Genomic DNA, 23,112 nt, shown 5'->3' with positions numbered 1-23,112 from the left:
TGGTAAAATTCGTTTTAAAATGTGTTTTAATATTGATATACTATTGTATATTTCATATAGGTGTAGTCATTATTTTCAAACGTTTTGCTCGCATTGAATTATCTGAAAGCTTGATTTTAATCATTTGCAATTACACACATTTTCCTCCACAGAAATCATTCTCCTTTTCGGTAATATATGACTCAAGTACGACTCGGCTTCCCAAAGCCAGTGTCCGATGTGAGTCCATAAAAAGCTAAATGTGTTCCGGGTGGGCCTCAGTGTGCGCGCACATGCTGCTTTGTCTCGCTATTAGCACCGATTGAAAAGACAATCACTTAGAGAAGCAGACAGTGGGCTTGTTAACACACACAGGCCTTAGTTGAATTAGTGTGTTTTTGTGAGGGAGGGGACACTCCTCTAGTGTTATGACGGGGGTCTTTCACACACCAAAAACACTAACCACTCTGACATCGCAACTGACCGGCCACTGAATAGGGAGGATTTGTTGCTCTACACCTAATTAAACAGTGCTTTGACTAATGGTTATGGTGCAGGGCCTTTGTTGCAATCCACCTTCTGAAGCACCTTCCAAAGCGCAATGTTTGACTCTGGTGACAGCATGGCCGAATCCCTGCCGTGATGTGATACACAGACGCTGCCATTCAGACCTTTCCAGGCTGTTTAGAGTCTGCGGGCTCTTCTATTGTTTTAGTTCACCCTGTAAGATAGTTAGCTTAAAGTGAATACGCTGACTCGAGCATTGTGATTCATTTGTTTTCGTCTATAGACCCAAGACCAGTAGTTAAATTGAATACTGATCATTAAGAGGTATTTTGATTTTACTACGTTTGGCTGCATGCTTCATGAATAGCTCGTAGCAGGGGTGGGCGATATGGCCCAAAAAAAAAAAAATCGACATTTAAAAAAAAAACTCGATATTCTACAAAAAATATTTTAAATCTGCACTTGCTTCACAGACCAATTGTGGATAGACAGCGTTTGTGAACAACATCTCTATTAAATGACTAAATATAGCTTCTGCAAAACATAATGATATTCTACGACAATATTTAACAAAAAAGAAAAAAAAATTATGTATGCACATACATTGATTTTTGGGAATATTTCTGTCATTTAAATGCTTTCTCTGCTGTTATTCCATAATGACGTGGCATTTTGAGCTGCAGTAAGTACTGGTGTACCACCGCCAACAACGAGAGCAATCAGATTGAGAAAAAGGTGTTAACTACAGCAATCAGAATGAGGAAAAAATGTATTTGGTATGTGACGTGTGACGAAGTGTCACCCTGCGAGGGAAAAAACAGACGTCGCCATGACAACACCCATTCTCACACATTGCCCAACGTATTCAGAATAAAGTTGAATAACAAAACTGCAATTTCCCGAAAAGTGCATTTTCCCACTCATTCGTCGCTGTGATATGTAGACTTGTGACTTTATTCATGTTTGGGTGTATGCTGGCGTCACACTAATAAACCGTCGTAGTTTGTGCAACATGCCTCGGGAATACAGGCTAGTTATGAATGATTACAAGCGTGTAAACTGAATGTTAACAGATCATCCAGGATGTCACGTTTGAAAGTACTGAGTGTGTGTGTGCGTGAATGCGTGCGTGCGTTTATATTTGTTGGTTCAACTCAGCGACTGTTTTCTGAGTGTGTGTGTTTTTGCTTTTGTTTAGCGTGCTTGTGCGGTCGCCAAGTTTTCCTCGTAATCCATCTGGCTCGTGGTGCAACAGAATTGCTTTTCACGGTGACCATTTTGGCACATCTAACAATGTTATTCCCACCAACGTCAGTCTTGTCCACCCCAAACCATCTACAGACTGTACGAACTACGTGGACTCGCGCCTTGCTATTATTCCCCGCTGGACACTCCTCCATACTTGCTGCAGTGCGGACAGAGTCACGTGACCGGGTCCTGCCCGCTGATTCGGCAAATGATTATCACTTCCTCCTCCTCTGCCGTCAATGCGCACTGATTTTTCAGCATTTCCTCATACTTTGCGGCCGTCGACTGATTCGAGTCAGAGGCAGTATTAATACTCGATAATGTCGAATTACACATCGTGAAAGCAAGATTAACGATGATATCGATAACGATATATATCGCCCACCTCTAGCTCGTAGTATTCCTTGCTCACGATTAGCAGCGGCGTGCTAACAGCCGATCACCAACCCTAGAACACAAACCAGTAAGACCATCACTAACATCAGGTGCATGATGATATCCCGGATAAAATACAGTTTTCATCAATGTATGTAAAAGTACAACACTGGATTACAAAGTGGAAGTTGTCTTCTTTAATTTCCAAATACAAAATATCACATCACGAAAAATTGTGCGGGTGAAAATCACCCGATGTTAGTGTTGTAGGGTTAAACAGGTGCATGCTAGCATGTGACACAATGACAGACACATCATAAGGAGAGGAAGTGATATTCAGGCCAAGTGACAGTGTGCAATTTTAATACATGGCTGATTTCAAGGATCTTTATTAGGATGCCCTGTGTGCTTTGACCTGGTGATTTACAGTATTTCGGCCAGATGTTTTCTTTTTTTTTTTAAAAGAGAAACAACTGTCTGTTGGGAGTATGGTTAAACCTCTTATACTAATTACATTTCATGTCATCGTAACCACGGCCCTTTTCTTGACCACCAATTTGTAAAAGCTGGAATTGAAGATTGTTCTCACGTGTTATCCGTTTCATTTTTAATTTGGAAAATGTATATATTATTTATAGGCCTAATCTCTCCATTTCATTCGGAATCTGTGACCTTGACCCACGAGGAATTTCATTAGTTGTATGGGAATTTTAGCATACTGACCATTAAACGTTTTTTTTTTTTCTTTTTTGCACTGTTTCGGCCTGCGGTACACTTTAAATTCCAAAGAAACAGTAAAGAATATGTCTCTCTGGAAATGCTGTGACAGTCATGTCTGAATGAATTTTCTTTGTGTCCGTCACATATCTTGCCGTCACAGTTTGCTTGCTCAGAGTGTGACTGGAACATCTCATTGCTTGCAATTTGTCTTGTATTTTGTTTGCTTGGCTACCTTGTAATGATGCATGCGAGTGAGAGAGCAGACATAGCCGAGCTGCACTTTGCTTGCTGCCTTTCCAGCTCGGATGTTAGGGGGATGTTGTGTACGCGTATGGCACCATGGAACATTTCACGGATCTGTTATTTCTCCGTTTGTCTGAGTCCTGAAATGTACGGTACATGAAGGCAGGAGGTTCTTTTCCTTCAATTCACTTATCACAAACCCTTCCAAGATCACAATTAGCTTTAGTAAACTCATTCATTTTCATTCTAAGTTACGTACAGTGATTTGTTTTCTGTTTTTTTACATTAATGTAACAGTGTTGGAAGCATCGTGCTACGACATCCGTCTCTGGCCTTGCCATTGCCATGGCAACCCAGGATCCAACTTCCTCGTTCCATAGTTGTGAATCTTTTTTGGCATGCATGGATTTTGCAACTTTGGACTATTGAGCTATCTCATTGATGGCAAATGGAAAGCATCACTGAATGATGTGCTTTTCTCTTTTTATACAATACATGAGGATTTTCGTTGTTGTTTTCTTCATCAAAACTTACAAAAGAAACAAACGAATAAAAATAAACTCACAAACTCCACAGCTACAATTTGTCATCAACATATACCCCAGTGGCATTAAAATCAAATACATTGAGCCGATTTGGTTCTAAAGACATTGTCATTATGCGCAAATACTGTTTTAATGTATTCATGCATGGAAAACATCATTCAACAATTTTATCACAATAGAACTTGTAGCTCATGTTTGCAAACATTGTATTGACAACATATTTTATCAAAATCCCCAGTGGAGCTATGAGCTTTGACTTTCTACCTTTGTTTTTTTTTTTTTTTCTTTTTTGTCATTGTTGTCAACATTGCTCGGGTGCAGTTATAGAAAACGCACCGCTGCTAGACAAAATTTCCCTCCACCGCTTTCTGTCGCTGTCTCTGTTGTTTTTGTACTGCATGTGGATATGCTTGCTTGTTGCAGATTTTCAGTGGCAGGCCTGCTATTCAGCGTGGAAACAGCTCTGCAAAGCAGCCAAACAATGGCTTTGCCTTCTTACTTGACTGCTTCCTTTGCTTTCCTTCCCCTGCCTTTGAATTTGCTCTTTTTGTGCCCACGCCGTTCCCCATTCTGCCCCCTTAATTGGCCCCTGTCACACGCGGCACAGTGGATATCACAGCTCCTCAGACCTTTTTGGAATTATTCTCATTGTAAATAGAATTGTAATCATCCACTTCATTTTCTGATTAATCACAGAATCAAGATGAACTAGATCATCTGAAATTCTTTGATACTTTAACTTTGTTATTTATATCTATTGCAATTAAAAACAATCAATGCAATAAACATTTATTAAAAATGAATAAGTTGTAATAATAATGACTTAAATTGTTGGAAAACCACATTTTCCAGGTTTTGGAAGTGAGTTTAAGTCCATACAACCTTATGTCTACAAAATGAGTTTTACTTTATAAATCATATTGATCAAATAGTCACCTTATTCATGGCCTTGTGCTTGATTGAACAATATTGATATGTTGACATTGATCGTCTCACCTTTTACAAAACCTTCATCCCTGTCTCCCTCATCCCACTTGTGTGTTTAATTTCCCTAGTTGCTCGATCTCAACATTTCAAGTAGTTTGCCTAAATAGTATGGATTGTATTATTTGTTTTTAATTGTTTTGATTTGCGATACAGGTTGTGGTCGTAAAAATCAAACATTCATATTTGGTGTTTCCCAGAACTAAAGGTGTGTGTAGGCTTTAAAATGTAATTCAAGCATCACAATTATATTACATACATTCACAAAATAATTAAATTGATGTGAATCAATTACATTTTTGATGTCTGAGAAGCAAATAGCTCAGGTAATTTGTAGAACTGAAAACCACCAAATCCAATTTTGGTACCCATTCTGTACTAATTAGAAAATATCCAGAGTGCTTAAAATCTAAATCCTACAAATGGACAAACATGATATTAAAAAAATCGAAAAACAACACTTTTGGAGAAAATATCCCAACTCAGGGCCCCAACACAGACCTGCGAGGAGGGAGGGCAAACTGCTCGCCGAGCTATCCGTTTCACACGCGCGGGGACAGAAGGTTCGATATTCATTCGATCGATGAATGAAAAGGCACAATGGCAAAATCGTACGGGTTCCTTTTCAAACGCACGTCTCCGATGTCCCCCCCGCCGCCCCTCCGCAGTCTGCAGTCGCTGGGCGGCTGCTGTGGCAGGCGGAGAGAGAAAGAGAGAGAGGAGAGCAAGGGTTACATCAAGGCTGCTCCCTGGACCGTGCAAACAAGTCTAGACCAGTGACCTGTTCAATGGGTCCTTTTGAGGAGTGGGGCAAGTTCGGGCAGAGCGAGGAGAAAGACACGCATAGCCTCTTTTCACTGCCGAGGCAGCGCACAGCCTGCGATCGACAGGAGGTAAGGAGGGCCGGGAGGGCAAGCATCTGCTTCCATGGTTACGGGCCGGGTATGGGGAGCCTACAATTGAGAAAGCTCCGTTCTCATGCTCCCACAGAGGCAATGTCACGCATTTTAAAAATGCGTCAGGCCGGAGTGAGCACCTTATCCACCGGCAGCAGAGTCAGGGAAGAGAAATAAAATGATAGCCGCTCACTTTGATGTGGGGACGACAAAAAAAAAAAAAAACACGGTGGAATGCAAATTGGGGGTACTTGAGGGAGAGAGAATACAATCCGAATTTTGTTGGATATTTCTGTGCAAAGCGCAGGGTTTTTTTTTTTCTAAAATCTGCTTGGTCTATATTTGTAATAGAAACGGAATTATTCCAAGGAAGTCAGCGGCGCCGATGATTTATCATCAGAGGGAGCAAAGGTCAAGGTTTATACGGGGAACTCCTTTGTTGAGATGCAGGGACATCCTCGTAATGAGATTGTTCTCCAACCCGTTGAAAACTCCTTTGACTTTTTGACAACAACTTTCCTCACATTGAACATTTCTTGGTTTGAATCCTATTTGACCAACTTTGTAACACCGTTACTTGGAGCAAGCTGCGTAATTATTCTGCCTTGTGTGTGTTTGTTGTTGTGTTTGTGTTCGTGTTTGGCCCCAAGCAGTGTGTGCTGACTTGAATGGATGTGTTGGGCTTTCTTTGACCAGAGAGGCGTGTGTTGGAACGTTGAATTTGCTTGTGTCGCTGACACGTTCCCCCCCGAACACGCTCCAAACAGAACGGACAGATGGCCGGCCCTCAGGAAGGGCTCAGGGTGCTGGATTTGCTCTTAGACCGTGGGAAAGTCTCTGGATGACTTCACCTGCTTGGGGGGGCTGATGTGTGGATTAAACAGAATTAAAAGAAGCTGGGGAGAATTTCCAACGGAAGATGACAACGGCACATAGGGCTACTTGCTTGTTTTTTTTTCACATCGTGTCAAAAAAGAAAAATTGGGACAAATGACAAATAGTGCCAATTTTTTTTTTTGCCTGAAGGAAACAATTTGCAATATGATTGAAAAGAGTTGACTTCCATTTTATTGGGGTTTAAAACCTAAGATCCGATGTGTTTGATCATCCCTTTCTCTGCATTTGATGACCTCGGCCTCTGTCATATATTATCTTTTTAAAAAAGAACACGGATATTTGTTCGCCTTTTATCCGAATAATCCTAAATAGCACTGGATGTTCATCATCACAAGAGTCACCGTATCATGCGGCAAATGTGTCGTCGCTTGTCTGTTTGAATGTGTAATAAGATCAGTTGGGCTGGAAGATGTCGCTTGAAAGTGTGCTGACAAGTGCAAGAATCCCTCTCAGACCTTGCAAATCAACTGTCAAATCTTCAACAACAAAAACAACAAAGCACTGGAAACTGGGAGAAGGATCAGTGTAGTGTAGCAACCAGACAAGCAGCCCTTTATTCACCGTCCAGGAATTCCCATGTATGATCTTGAGTGCAGATTTCAACACAAGAAAATCAACTGTGCTGTGGGGTTCAAATGCTGGAAAATTTGCTCTATTGATGATGGATTAAAAAAATAAATGAATAAATAAAAAATAAAATAAAATACCAATTTTGGGTAAGATCTGTTTTGGATTACTTCTATTTATTATGATAAAGACTACAAATATTTTACTGTAATTTTAGCAGCAGTTTAGTTCCATTTTCCAAGTACCTCAGTGAACAGCTAATAAAAACAAAATCTCATAAATTACAATTTACAATGGCAATATATGTTTAAAAAAACAACCTTGGGACATGTGATCTCAATCGGGGCAGGAGTCAAGAGCTCTCGATGTGAAAAAGGATGTGTGTTGGTTGAAGGAGGTTATTAGTGTGTTTGACTTAAAAAAAAAAAAAAAAAAATCCAACTTGACCTTGTGGTGCTTAAGTGTTCAGCGCTGGAGTCGGAGCTTTATTGTGCTCCTCGCATTCGCTCAGGTGCCGCGTTTGTGGCATTTATCAGGCTGCGCGGATGACATCACGTCCTTAATTGGCTCCATTTCCTACGAAAGCGACGGTGGAAAAAGCGGCGGCTGTTTTGCTTCCAACTCTGACCGGCTTTGAGGGCCTGTTGTTTTCCTCTCACCTGTTATCTCTCAGCTTGGTTGGCATTCAAGCACCGCAGTCATCTCCAGATACAATCTGTATGCTTTTATTGTACAAAGATCATGAATCTTATCGCAGATGCTCGTGTTCACTCTGAACACTAACAAGAACATGTTTTGTAGAACTTTATCAACACTTCGCACAGCTGGCCTCTGACAGTGGATGGACATTAATTGGCTTGCTGGACCTCATTCACTATTAGTTCATGCATCGTGTATAAGTACACACCCAGAGACGTTTTGTGCTCTGGCCTTGCTGAGCCGATCACATCATGGTTTATTTTTATAGTGGTAATTTGCCATTGGCTTGATGGTTTGGTTTCAGAGGTCCACGTCGTAAATCATTTGTGCTGTTACTGCAGAATAATTGGACTGTCTCTCGGATGTAAACAGTTGCATGAAGTTACTGTATGCAGAAATGCGGGTGCTCGGTTTTACAACGGTACTGACATATTTTGTTTCAAGGTTACGAATGGCACCTGATGAACTTTGAACGGAGCTGAGATGTATTTACTATTTTTCAGATGATTGTTTAATATTCTTGAGTTACATTTTTTTTATACGAGTATTGACTGTAATCATGGCTTTATTACTGCGTTAGCATGAGTCGGTGACTTGTACCGCTAAATAAAGCTAACGATTGTCAATTCAGAGAAAAATACACAGTAAATTCCCAAACTATTACTTCTTTTTGTGGTCTTCTTTTGTCCTGTTTTTTTTTTTTTTTTTTTTTTTTTTAGTTCTTTTAACTCATTCACTGCCATTGACAAATTTACTTGTATTTTCACAGTCCAGCCATTCCATCCCAGGAACATACTTATATTTTTTTCAAATTTTTTTCAAACGTTAGGGTAAAAGGGGGTCTAAAAATGTCTGGCGGTGAATGAGTTAATTTAGTATTTTTGATAAATTCTTTGTTTTCCCAGATTTAAAAAAATGACATCCTGCACTCGTGCTTCCCTGCTTTTGGGTCTATCTTTTGTCTCTATATCACAAAAGCTCAACCGCAACATCTTCATACAATATTTTGTTATACAATAGTCTCTTGTTTTTACACACAGCAGTTTTGACCAGCACACTCCAGATTAGCATTTTATTGTTACTCCTTTATTGTTTTGTTGCCATCAACGCCAAACATGCCCATTATCCAGGGCTTGCTTAATTAAAACAAAATTAACTCTCTTGTTGTAACTGGACTTCAAACACGTTTTTTTTGTTTTTTTCTTAAGTGACGTAATAACACTGTGGCAATCCTCTGTAAAACCTTTGAGGTCATTATTCCCCACAAAACGCACCCCTGGGGTGTGTGACACATTCCTGAAAGGAGTTCTTTGCAGGATTTCAAGGGTTAACAGCAGACAAAGGGAGCTAGGACCGTGTAGCCCAGCAGGGGAGACCCCGGTGGTAACACCAGGCCGCCATATAATCCCTGCTCTGTCTCATCCTGTTTTCACTGTCTGCAATCATTGCTGACTGACGCACTCAGCAGGGCTGCCGAGATTTGGAGACTGAGCAGCACCTGTAGACAACACACACGTTACAGATGAAATGCTATCGTGATTATCATGACCAAAATGATCACGCCTTTCAGTGTTACAATGATGACAAAAGGCAGACCCATTTCCCCAAAATGGAACGAAACACGTTTTATTTTGAACACAAATCATGACCAAAATGATCACGCCTTTCACTGTTACAATGATGACGAAAGGCAGACCCATTTCCCCAAAATGGAACGAAACACGTTTTATTTTGAATACCAGTTCCAAAATCAGCAACCCGATACACTTTTTGACAAGCGAGACCCCATGGAATTCATTTTATATGACAATGATATGTTTAATTAGGGCTGCAACTAATGATTATTTTAACAATCGATTAATCTGTCAATTATTTTGTTGATTGATTGATAAATCAGATTTGAAATAACAGGGTTTAATTACTGGTACCATAACTATGTAACTCTATCTCTATGTATGGTAACACATTATTTCGAATTGTCAGTGTCGAAATTGCACAAACAAATTAACTATTCATTTCCAGACTTGGTCTGTAACATGTAAAAAATAAGCAAGAAATGTTGATCATTGTTTTCCAAAGAAAAACAAATTATTTATTTTGATTCAACACAACGATTATCAATATGCTACAGAAATTGGTGAATATTTATCGTTGAAATTCTCAGGATTTGGACTATTTTAAATTAAAACATAAACTCTAACTATCTAAATGATTTTTGATTAATCGTTGCATAGCTATATTTAATAGGGATGACAGCCTATTAAAAATATATTAGATCTCATTAATTAATTACAGGCTTTACACATAATTAATCACATTTTAACAAAAAAAATGCATAAACAAACTGCTCGTTTGGTCTGGAACATGTCAGAAAATAGGCAAACACTAGTTTCACAAGAGCTGTAAACTATTCATCGATTGATAAAATAGTTTACATAGTTAGATAAATGATTAGCTATAGATTAATCAATTCATTGTAACATCTCAAATGTCCAATTATTAATGTATTTAACATGTGTTTTTGAAAAACAATATATGTATTGCACCTTTATTTATGGAGGTAAGACAATTTGGACCAGATTCTCAATTGCAATGCCAAACTGGCTACAGCCAGCAGAGTGAAACAAAGCGGAAAAAATAACAAAAACAAATATGTTTATTTAAAGGAAGGCTATAAATCACCACTGACCAGGGGCTTGGTTGTATCCTGTGAATGGCCAAAGCAATTACATGATATGAAGTTACACACATACCACCAAAATAACCATTTCCAAACCACATTACATTTTAATATAATCACAACGCCAATTATGAGCGGATGGTTTTGGCGGCTTAACAGCCCCAGTACAAGGGTCTGATTCATACTTTTGCTCAACCCTTCGCAAAATGATGTCCTTATTGGGAAGTACTTCTCATGACTTTCTGAAATTGTGCAAATGTATCCAACCATCCATTTTGCACCACTTAACCTGTTGGGTGAGAGTGGGCAGGAGGCGGGGTACACCGTGGATTGGTTGGGTGGATATATATACATATATATATATATATATATATATATATATATATATATATATATATATATATATATATATATATATATATATATATATATATATATATAAAACGGCTGTCAAAAGGGCTGTCAAAATAGAGCGTTAATTATGGAGATTAATCCAAATTTTATAAAGAGTTTAAAAAAATGAACTCAGTTAACTCAGTTTTATTTATTTCATGTGGCAGCTGACTTCTCTCACTTTGCAGCCAAAGAGTCACTGGCACAAAGACGGACTTTTATGTAGTTTTACTTCCGCAGTTTTAAAGTTGCTCCGTGGATCATTGGAGAAATCCAAAAATAATTTGTGCACTTTGCAAAGCCAATTGGGGATTTTGATAAAAATACCGTCTTTGGCATAATGTTCAAGTTGTATTTTACAGTAAAAGAATCATATTCAAGGATCAAAGAATGCTATAAGAACAGTCTTTGATTCGAAATATACTTTTTTCCACATTAATTCCAAGTTTATACTCAAGTAAATATCCGTTACAAGCTTAGAAACTTGTAGTTGAAAAATGCGATTAATCGCGATCAATGTAATAAATGGTAATTAAATTTGTTTTTTAATGTTGAAGATAGTGTCATGCTCAGTGCACATATGTATGACCTTGACTGTCCATTTATATTTTTTTTTTCCAAAGAAAGAAACCCAACAAAATAGCTGCATTTGAGCTCTCCGCCAACACAATCAAATTTGCATGCTGCACTGTGAATTATTTATTTATTCAGAGCATGTTCAGTGTTCCATTCCAAAAGTGCTTAGAAAGCCATTTAGACGCTAATGGCCTGGCCATGCTGATTTACCTGCAAGTCACCTGCTTTATTAGCCACATTGAGATCTGCCCACACTTTTCACCCTCCAGTATCCAACTGTTATCCAAAGGCGTTAGAGTGCAAATAACCATTTAAAAATCATCAAATATTACTCCTTCTCTCACCCTTTCTTGTGAGTTTTAGTGCAATGGCTGCTAACACCCAATTATGTGTGATGATTTTGCAAGAACTTAATTAAAGTCTTGAGTCTTCTTGTTTTTCACAGTCCTACGAGAATTTCTTGTAGTCCTTTTCCCCATCCTCCAATGATTGTTTTGATAATGATAATAAGTGAATGTTGCATTTTCTGCTGCCAAAATCATATTTCTCATATTTCTGAAAATAGCGTGTCAAAAACTGATTCTGTAACACGGTCTCTCATTTTCATTGTATTTCTTGGTGAGTAAGTTAACTTCATAAATAAACTGTAAGAAAGACACCTGTTAACTTGTGAGTACGAGCAACAGCACTAAAACATTTCAATTCGGAGTTGCGGGCGATGCTTGTTCAACTTTTTCTTTTTTTTTAAAATTGTTTTTCCAAGTCATGATCCTATAACAGCAACTTTTGCAAGCCCAGGAGCAGAAAACCAACAAACAAACAAACCGAAAAGGTAATTATTGTTTCCTGTTTATTTAACTCAATTTTCTCTCAGTTTGCCTTGAGCTGGCTGTACATTGCTTGAGTTGCCCGATAAGGAGACTGCAACAACAAAGGAAACTTACAATAAAACGCTCCCTAAGACTTCAGGCTAAAAATTGCAATATCCTGTAGTTTAATCCATTTTCATTTCTGTTTGACTGAACTTGAAATGTTTGTGTCAATTAAGACGATACATTGCTCTTGCTTCGTAACGGCATATTCATTGATCGGTTCAGGTTACTCTGTGTGGGATACATTTATGTTGCTTTAATCCAGCCGTTTGGAATTCATTAGGTATCGATTGCGTTTTCACTCGTCAAAACTACGGTCAGATAGCGGCATTGCGCTAATCAATTCAGTGCCTTTCAGAAACCTGTCCTTTTGTTTTGTTATTGCTTCGCCAAGATTGCGTATATGTCTCGGAGCAAATGGCTGATTATTAAGTGATATTCACACTCAGCAGAAAATGATGAGATTATATGGCGTTTCAAGAATGTTTCCTGTTTGACCGATTCGCTTTTCCCTTATTGTATTGAGTGGAGTAAGGTTTCTGTTGTTTGAGCTCAGCATCTTCCTCTCTTCTTACCTCGAACAGCCTGGCTCACACATGCGCGTTCCGATTGGCTGACGATTAGTCGGCTGCGGCCAATCACTCCTGGTAAAAAAAAAATCTCAGAGTTTCCTCTGGTGCAAGGCAGCAAGGATAGACAGACAGGTGCGTCGGGCAAAGTCATTGCCCCCCTCGGGCTTTCATCAAAAGAAATCTTCTTTGGTCTTTAAAGCAACATTAGATCCCAAATTGACTGTCACGGAATGTTATTTATCATATATCAGTCTAGGAAAGCCAGAAGAGGCATCGGTCTAATAATGTGCAACGCATAGAAGAAAACGGGCAATAAATCTTTGTAGAGTAATTTGGGGCTAATTTCATGTGAAGAGCAGTGTGATGAGGCCACTTTTTAAGGGGGAAAGACTAAACCATGCTGAACACAGTTTTCTATAAATGCTGAACAAATTCTTAGCAGAATATCCCATTTCAGCATGCTGTTATCTTCAGCAATATAAATGTCAGTGATATCGCATTAAAGGAAACTGTACAAAGTTGTGCCAAAATGAACCTGTTGAACGTTTTTTTTTTTTCTGTCATGGCTCGAGGCAACATGAAATTAATGGAGATACGAGGCAGGTCAAAGATAACTAGGGCGCCTATTGAGAATAACAAAACACAAATTGACTTTTTGTCAGCCGGCATGGTGAACTCGGTTAAGAAAGCAGATGTGTGTCACAGATTTTGTTGTATTTGAAATCATTCAATCTTGAGAGTATGGCATAGACGGTCCCGGGTTTCTTTTGCATATGCTGTATTTTTTGTTTGTTTTTAAAGGGACATTTAAATGGCGGGGGTTGTTTAAATGGCAGGAATAATTGTATATGTGTACAACCAAATCGTTTTTTGGCTCCACCTCTCTCTCCCTCCCCCACTGGCCACAGATCCATCCCATTATGTCTGACCAGGTTGGAAAAGCTCTCTAATTTTTTCACCCCTGTCTGGTTTGCAATGGTTTATCCCATCCCAAGGGGGGTCTTCTAACCTCTGCTCCCCTATTCTAATTTGAACTTTGACTCTGGTCTGCTGCATTTCAGGATATGAAATACCCAACCATACACACACACACACACACGCACACACACTCTAAAGCAGTGTTTTTCAAACTGTGTGCCGCGGCACACTGGTGTATTGTCAGGTGTGCCGTGGGAAATTACCTAATTTGTGTGCCTGTGCGGTCTAGCGCCCGGCAGTGTAATCATGTCTTTACTACATTTGTAGTATTCTTCCGTACCAGCAGGTGGCAGCAGCAGCAGCAGGTAGCTAATTGTCTTTGTTTAGAGATAAGCGAATTAGTGACGTATTTTTATCCAAACAGGCCCATGTTTCACACTAAGTATCAATATGAAACATTATAAAATACTTTTTTCTTTGTGTTTATTTAATTCCTATTCAAGATGTTATAAAATAACGTCATTCTTCAATATTAAAAAATGCTTATATAAACAATATAACACTTATATTATTAAAAAAAAGCTTCTTTTTTTTCACAATTTCAGCTGCTGGTGTGCAGCTGGATTTTTTCAATGAAATCAATGTGCCTTGACTCAAAAAGGTTTGAAAAACACTGCCTAAAGGACAATGTTTTGGATATGTTTCGCTATTCTTTTTTGTTTAAAGGGCCCCTTTGTTGCTAGTTTAAAATCTGTCTATACCTTATGTCCAAATATAAGTTATTTAAGGATTTTCTGTAAAATGTCAAATCTGTGCTAGTTTGGTTAGCCCATCTATGGCGTTTTGCATTGTGTGTTAGCATTAAGCTAGCAGACTTTCGTATGACTTTTGTAATTCTCTTTGTTTTATGTTTAGTTTTTCCACTATAAACTAGGATCGGCAACACAGAGATTTATCAAAAATGGATTTAAAATTGATGTAAACTTCTTAAATTATGCATCGATGTAAAAAATAAAATAATCTATTTGGAAATGTTGATCAGAAAGTGGTTTGTAATGATAATAGTCAAATCTATTTTACATTTATTTATTTTTATGTTTAGTTCTGGTATTAACAAAACACTGATAAACAGGTCAAAAATGTAGTTAAAATTATTAGTTAATTTTCAAGTTACTTTTTGTAACAAGGACAAAATGCAGATGTTAAATAAAAAAATTTTTGGGTTATAAAATGAGTCATTCATTTTGTTAAAAATTGAATCGAATCGTGACTGAAAATTGAAAATGTAATCAAATCGGGGTCAACCGTTATATCCCTACAACATAAAGCTTGAAACAAGAACATGGCCTCTTTTTTTGAAGAATTGTTCAGTGTTTACGGGAGTAAATATGGTCCCATGACATCTTTTTATCATCTCATATCGCCACAGTAGCGAGGCGGGAAGATGTAGAAATATTTTGGGAAAATGACACTCCTCAATTTCCTCATTTTACGGAGACGTATACTAAAGATGATGTCACGTCATTGGCGCTGGTAACAAATAAACCGTCTGCATGGATGAAAGACGACCATCGCCACAAATGTCAACTCAGTCTATCCCTAATCTTGGATATATTTGTCATCAGCCATTCTTCCATTATTAAAATAAATTGCACATACATTTACTTTCAATAATTTTTATTCAACCAAAATTGAAGAGATGTGTACAACAGAATGTAACATTTGCCAATGATTGTTTCATATCACTGCAAAATGTCAACGGTAGTGTGACAATTGTGTATATTGAAATTATTGGCATGAACCCCATCAGTGTTAGTAATAAAGGTTAAATTGGTGATTTGAAAATGTTTTACACCTAGTACCACCTAAGAACAATACTTCGCTCTCCAAGTACCACCATAATGACCAACATCGAAATACAGTAGCGTAGTAGGCTTAAGGGTTCAACAAAAACAAAACAATAATTTTATCCGAAAAAGTGGATTTTATATATTTGTCAGCCACTGTAAAATTATGAGCAATATTAACAATGTGCTTAAATATAGAAAATAAAAAAATATAGGAAAAAAAATACCTAAATAACGATTGAATCAAACTGTATTGCCCATAAAAGTTAAATAAAAAAATAAAAAAACATACTTGAATACATTTGAAAACAAATCGTTCCTCAAGATTAAAAGCAAATGTATGTATCTTAATATTTCAATACATTGGTGTGAGTGTGTGTTTAATGAGCTGAGTATGCCTGTATTGCTGGACTGTCCTAGACGATGATTCTTTCACCTCCCACAAGAGGTAAGCATAACATACGTTGAGAATAACTGGCTTTTAATGAATTTTAATTTGCATTAGGTCTATCACAGTTTCATCACACACAAATCAGTTCACACATTACTAGCATCAATATCAATGGGACCACAGACGCGTGGTCTAAATCTATGCAGAGGCAGGGTTGACCTTGTGTTGGTATTTTTGCAGACATGTGCAAACAGATTTAAAAAAGGAGGCTTTGCGTAATTGTGTGTGTGAAGAACAAATAGCTTTACTCTAAACGTGCGGCAGATTGACGCACTCAAAGTACGCTTCTAAAATAGTGCTAGCAGACCTCCCTGGGCAGATGATGTGAAGTCAGCTAGGGCGTTAACAGATCTGTGAAGTGAGGCTTCCACCCCGATCACGTGTGATCACATGATGGGGTTCACTGACGTCCCTGTAAAGTGAAAATAAACACATCTTATATCAATCAATCAATCACATTTTATTTATATAGCACTTTTCATACATAAAAATGCAACTCAAAGTGCATATATTTATAAGTGCATTATAAATCTGATGCACCATAGAGAAAAGTTATGTTAACAACCCTGCCAAATTTGAATGCTCGTTTGTGAATAAATAATTGGTGGGCGTGTGTGCTGAAATCATTCCCCTCTCTTATGTCAACTGTTAATCAAACACCACTACGTTTAGCATTTTAAGCCAACACAACCAGCTAGCTTCTGAGCTAATAGCGGCGACAAACAGGCAGCTGGATCATCCGTGAATGGCATCACCGCCTTGTCGGATGTTGTCAGTGTGTAGATCGACCTAACAGAGACACCTCAGAGAAACTTAAACGTTTACTGTATGAACACGGCCACACACGTAATTCACCACACACTACATGACAGACACTTACTAAACACTTACTGAAACGATAGTCCATTTGTTCTGTATGGAGGAGAAAAACTGCCAAAATTAAAAATAAATAAAAGTGAAAATAAAAACAAACGTAAAGAAATGTAATCGAAAAAAAAGAAAATGTAAATAAATTGATATTTAGCTGTATGTATATATTTATTTTTGTATTTATTTACACATTTATTTTGCTATTTATTTTAGATTTTTAAATCTTTTTTATTTTTGTATTTATTTTTACTTTTATTTTGTACTATATTTTTTGTTGTTGTTCTTATTTCCATATATATTTTTAATAATTTTTTTCAATTACCGGTATATCTTTTTATTTTCCCATTTATTTATTTATTTTTTATTTTGATTTCCTTCTGCATTTCATGCTCTCAGTAATGTTATTCAAATGAGGGGCGGGTCCTGAGTGTGGCTTGGGTTGAACTATTCACCTATTGGGTAGCTGATTGGTGCTTGCTGTACTGACATTTTGATCAACCAATAGGCGTATAGCTCAAGACACACTTAGGACCACTCCCTCATTTGAATAACATTTCCTTCTGCATTGCAGGACCAAAAATGGCAAAAATCAAAAATAAATGAATGAAAGTGAATATAAAAAATATGATTGAAAACTATATACATCGATATATAAATGGAAATAAGAACAACAAAAATATATAGTACAAAATAAAAGTAAAAATTAAGAATAATTAAGAATAAAAAAATAAATACCAAGATAAATGTGAAAATAAATACAAAAATAAATATATACATACAGTTAAATATACATTTATATAATTTCTTTTATTTTTTTCAAATGCATTTCTTTATATTTGTTTTAATTATCACTGTTATTTATTTATAATTTTGGCAGTTTTGGTCCTCCACAATTTTGGTCTTGTCCATACACAAATCAGCTGCTGCCGTTTCTCCTTACTTTGGAAACGTGTTATTTGGTACGACTGCAAATTATAAGACTGCTCGTATATAGCATATATTCAAAGATCCCGATGTATGCGTAAGAAACCAAACTTCATTGAGTTTATTGTATATAGATATTGTAAGAATTTTTTTTTTTCCCCTATCTAACTGTTCGAGCCAAAAAGCTGTTAAAAACATAGTTATTGTTATTAAACTTTATAATATAGTTGTCTAAGTTTATATAGTGTCATCTTTTGTTTTCTATCTTCATTTATTTTCATTGGCTGTGTATCCTTTGTAACCTCCCTATTGTGTTATGTGAATTTGTTGAAGTTGTATACTATTGTTAGCCTGAATACCACAAAATAGACACAAAAACACTTGGGAGTTCAAATAATGACATCAAGCTGTTCTGTAAATTGCGGCTTGAGGGATGATACATTTTTGGTGCATCAGTATAGCTGGCTTGCTAACTGCACACTGTAGTAGAATAACAACAATTCTAGCTAAATAACTCAAATTGGCGCCGGATCTGTTGTGAATGAAGGTGCTCATAGTTGATGACTCATCTCGGTTGGAGCGTCACTCTGTACCATTTTAGAAAAAAAGTGAGAGAGAGAAAAAGTGAAATAGTGAAAAGCAGTTTAATGCTATAGCTCCACAACCTAGCATAACATAGGTCTCAGTCTTTGCGGGTTTTGAACAGTTGTATTTGAACATGTATATTTCATTCAGAAACAAATAAATTCACTTTACAGGGTCTATAAAGATATTTTTCAGCACTATAGTTACAAGGCAAACAAGAGTTATATTCGCGCAAACATTAATATACAGTACTTGAGATTTATTCACTCAGATATGTGCTTCTGTTGACACAGTGATTCCCACACATATTCTAAATGTGCACTTTTTGTAATGATTTCCGTTTTTATTAATCAATTTATTATTAATTGTTATTATTGATTTATGATTTTTGTTTAGTATACACACGTGTATGTACTCGTCACGCACAACAGCAACAATATTGCGTTACATGTTTGCATCATGTTAAGACTAAGAAATTGAATAGAGTCACAATAACCGAGTCGGTTAAAGTTCAAGATACCAAGCTAGAAATTACAAAAATAAACATGCGTCCTATCGTATTAGTGCATGCGCATATTTATGTCTGGACACTACTGCATTGTGCTAATGCTTTTGGCTAATCCATCGAAGTAAATGTGAACTGTATTCCCTATTTCTCTGTAGCTGAGCAGAGTGCAAAGGAAACGTATTGTTGGTGCAAGAATTTGCCTTTGCCATTAAAGGTGTAACCTTGTTACAAATAATTTTTAAACTGACCATTGTTAAACCACGTTGTTAATTTTATACAAAACATTTCAAATGTTTGCAGTGACTTAAAAACATATAAAGATTTCATCACCGTCATCCTTATCATCACCAAATATTTATAATGAGGTTTTTCTTCTTTTGTGTTTTGTGTTGCCAAACAACCAAATGTGGCATTTAACCTGAACTCTTAAGTAACCAGCAGGCTTGTAGTTAACTTTGGAAGGCATCAAACACCACATTAGCCTCTACCTCGACTCTCCTCAGGGTATTGGGCGGCGTGCCATGTAGGGGTTGCCATGACTCCTGAAAAAGAAAGTGCCAGATTTTGGGAGGGGGCAGACTGGGGCTAATATTTTGATTCAGACAAAGGATGTCTTCACAGTGTAAGCTGAATACCGCGCATGGCTCTCTGGTAGGAACTCATGAAATCTCTCTTGCCAAGATTTTATAATCGTGCCAGCACGAAAGGGAGGCGTACACGGGGGTGGATTCAGAATTAACGATGCTAGCAAAAGTTTAGATGCAGCTTTTCTCTTCTCCACTTTGGGTTTGCTACTCAGAAAATGGCGGACACCACCCCGCTGAGCTCAGCCCGTACTTACCCACATGGGAGCTCACTTAAGAAGCTTCGAGCAAAAATGGCTTTATTTTCCTGCTTCTCTTTTACACAGAAAATTCAGATGATAAATCAGACGACATCACTACGGCCATTTGATTGCCTGCTCTCTTCTTGTGTTGTCGCACTGCGACCGTAGGAATATTCCATTGCGGATGGCTCTCTGGCACTGGCACAGTTAATGGTAGCTGACCGTGGCATGCTTGATTACACTGGCATCTCTCTCTGTCTCAGCTCTGTACTCTCTGCGGTTTTGGCTAAGTTGAATAAACCTCTCACCACACTCACATTGGTGCGGGCCAGAAAGGAGACAACTCTAGCAGTTCTGTGGCCTTGGTTGGGATCGTAAGTCCAATACAGTAGAGTAATTGCTGTTAGAACAATGGATTTGTGGGAAACGCTTTGGCACGATAGTCTTCCAAAGACACATCAGTTAGCACCAGAGATTAGTTTTCATGGGTTTTTTTTCAACCCAAGGTTGTTTTTTTTCCCCCTTTTGTTCTCGTGTTAATGAAAAACAAAATGAGTTGTGACAAGCGGCAAAGACACACCATTGTGAAGTAGTAAAAATAATGTTTTTCCCCTTGTTTTCAGGGACTTCAACGAGAAGATGAACCTGGCCAGAAAAAAACGGTCGATTGAAGGAACACATCCGTGAAAGGGTAGGTTTGCGCTCTCGTCTCAGCAGTTATTCCACCAAGGATCATATTTAGGATGAATGTCAACAACAACCCTACAGTTCAAACATTTTGGTTGTCACTTTAAATCTCTGCATGAATCAATTGTTCTTCCATTCTTGCTCCTCGGATTCTATTTTGTGAAATTGTTTTGATACTTTGGCTCAATAACCATGTGGCGCAAACCCGTAGATCCGATCTTGTGGCAAATCTGACAGCACAAGTTCGCCTCTGTGGGTCTTTGTCATTGTGGTGTGAACATCGTCTTTAAACCGTTTTTTGTTGTTGTTTTTTTTGCTTTTTGCTTTAATGCTCGGTTGATGGAGTGCTACATCCTGCAGTACATCAAATGACTAGCAATGCCCAACACACATTTGTAGCACGATGGTGTTCTGTAAAGTTTGAAATGGGTCTCTAAAGAAAATGTGTGCATCCGGGTTGAGGTAGTAGGTTGTATGGTTTAGAATTATACCCTGGGAGTTAACTGTACAACCTTCTAGCTTTCCTTGGAGTACACGTATGACTTCAGAATGTTTTGCAGTACTCGCTAGGCAACACTGCACTATACAAACTTCAGTGCCTTCTTCTAATATTGCTCTTCTCATTTTACAGTCGCACTTTAGCCTAGCTTGATCACCAGTATTTTTAGACTTAATGTATTGTGGTTAGTCAGAGTATTCCCACTGTACCGACCACATCCATCCATACATCCTGAGTCGATGTTTTTTTTTTTCAAAAACAAACCATACTTACTTTTTCTTACTGTGTGAAAACAGTACATTATACTTGTGTGTGTTTATTGTTTATTCTGTCATCATACAGTACCGTCCAATATACTCACACTATAAAAATCAACAGTCATACAGATTGGTGACAGAATGGCATGGGCAGAAGCAACAGCATATTTAAACCTGGCCAATTTTGTTTTTTCTCTTACAAACATAGTTTACAAATGTACGTAGAAATAAATACTAAACAAACAAACAACATATAAGTCATTATTTTTAAATTCATTGTTTACAACTTTCAAAAATAGCTTTGCGAACCAGTACTTTAAAAACTAAAAGTGATTCACACATTTTCCAATATATATATATATATATTTTCATTGCAATATTTCACGCCATCAACAGAAACACATCAATTTCTTTAACAGCTTTTTGTATAATAAACTTATAAACACCTGAGACTCTCAAATTACAAAGAGCTTTTTGTATGACGTAAGAAAGAGATTGTGTTTTTGCTCTAAATATTATTTGCATAATTTTATAAAAACATAAGTCTTTTAACTTCATAATGTTTGATTTTAGAAAAAGTGGGTCTGTATTGGCGTAACATTTATTGTCATTATTACTACATATTGCTCTCTTTTGCAAAACCACAGTTGTATTTATTGTAGTTTTGTCGGTAGATCCCTGCAAGAAAATCAAGGAATAATAAAGTACATGAAAGGCTTTATGATTTAAGATATGTTGCATTGATTGTGTTAGTGATGAGAACTACAAGGAGGAGTCTCAAACATAACTTTGTTAGAAATTGTTTTGTGGCTCACTTGGTACAAATTTTGATATGTAAATGATACAATCATCATCTGCGGAGGCTGACATGTTACTGCTATGTTCAGAGAAGTTGTGGTTTGCTGTTTATTGTTTGTGTGTACCATGGATGGAATATTGTCAGTAATGGAAAATACATTATTGTATCACATATATTCAGCAAAAATATAAACGCAACACTTGATTTTTGCTCCCATTTTTTATGAAATGACCTCAAAGGACTAAAACTTTTCCACACACACACAATGTCACCATTTTTCTAAAATCACAAACCAGTCTAAATCTGTGATAGTGAGACTTTAGAAACACGCCGCTCAGCAACTGGCTAGTCCATGTTGTAGTCTCTCCCTATAGTACTGTAGAAAATGGATACAGTTAGGTTTCTTATATTAATCAGTTAATTAATTAATAATTAATTGATTACCAAATAAACCAGCAACTGTGTAAATAATCGAGTAATCGTTCACAGCTAGTGTTTAATTTAAAATGGTCCAAATCCTCTAATTTCAGCCTCTCAGCAGTAAATACTAATTGGTTACTGTAGTACTGTAGTAAAGTTACTGATTATCTTTTGTGTTTAATCAAAATAAGACATTTGCAAACATCTGCTTTTGCTGTGGAAAACAATGACCAAGCCAGTAACTGGGTCAGTTTCAAAAAAGATTGGTCAATCCCTCTCGTGTGGTATTGCTAAACTGTTGTTTAGTTGTTTTTCATCACTAAAATGCCAAATAAACAACAATAATACTTTAATAATCAGATATTGGGGAACATTTGTTTTGTATTGCACTTTAAGGCAAAATAAAATTGTATCCGATTAATCTATGGAATAATCGATCCAATAGTCGATGCTCAAAATATGTGATAGTGACAGCTCTACGTGAATTAATGTCCTATCATGGCAGGTTGATATTTACATTTGTTCATTTTTTTCGATATTATTTCAATAATATGGTTTGGACATGCACGTTGAAGTTGTTGGTGATTCTGGTAAACAGACCGCTTTGAATGTAATATTGTGTTTACCTTCAGCACGAAACATCAGATTGAATGTACCCTCTTGGAGTCGATTCTATATGGTATAATAAATTGCATCATATATGTTGTCATTAGGGCGGCACGGTGGTCGACTGGTTAGCACGTCCGCCTCACAGTTCAGAGGTCGTGG

The 23,112-nt window shown here is 37.2% G+C and overlaps 1 long non-coding RNA gene across 2 annotated transcripts in view; it reads left to right on the top strand.

Moving 5' to 3' along the window:
* Positions 1-23,112, top strand: part of LOC147132916 (uncharacterized) — a 51,803-nt gene that overhangs the window by 12,881 nt on the left and 15,810 nt on the right. Inside the window, exons 1-2 of one of the 2 annotated variants that reach the window (XR_015081913.1) lie at positions 5,244-5,494; positions 20,306-20,373. This is a non-coding gene — a long non-coding RNA (uncharacterized LOC147132916). Of the gene's footprint in view, positions 1-5,243; positions 5,495-20,305; positions 20,374-23,112 lie in introns of those variants that run through there. The other variant, XR_015081912.1, reaches the window with a different exon arrangement.

The sequence above is a fragment of the Filicampus tigris genome, chromosome 17, assembly GCF_054856515.1.
Source record: "Filicampus tigris isolate MCC_2025a chromosome 17, RoL_Ftig_1.0, whole genome shotgun sequence".
Taxonomy (NCBI): domain Eukaryota; kingdom Metazoa; phylum Chordata; class Actinopteri; order Syngnathiformes; family Syngnathidae; genus Filicampus; species Filicampus tigris.
Note: the sequence above shows the minus strand (reverse complement) of the source record. Positions and strands in the feature narration are given on the sequence as shown.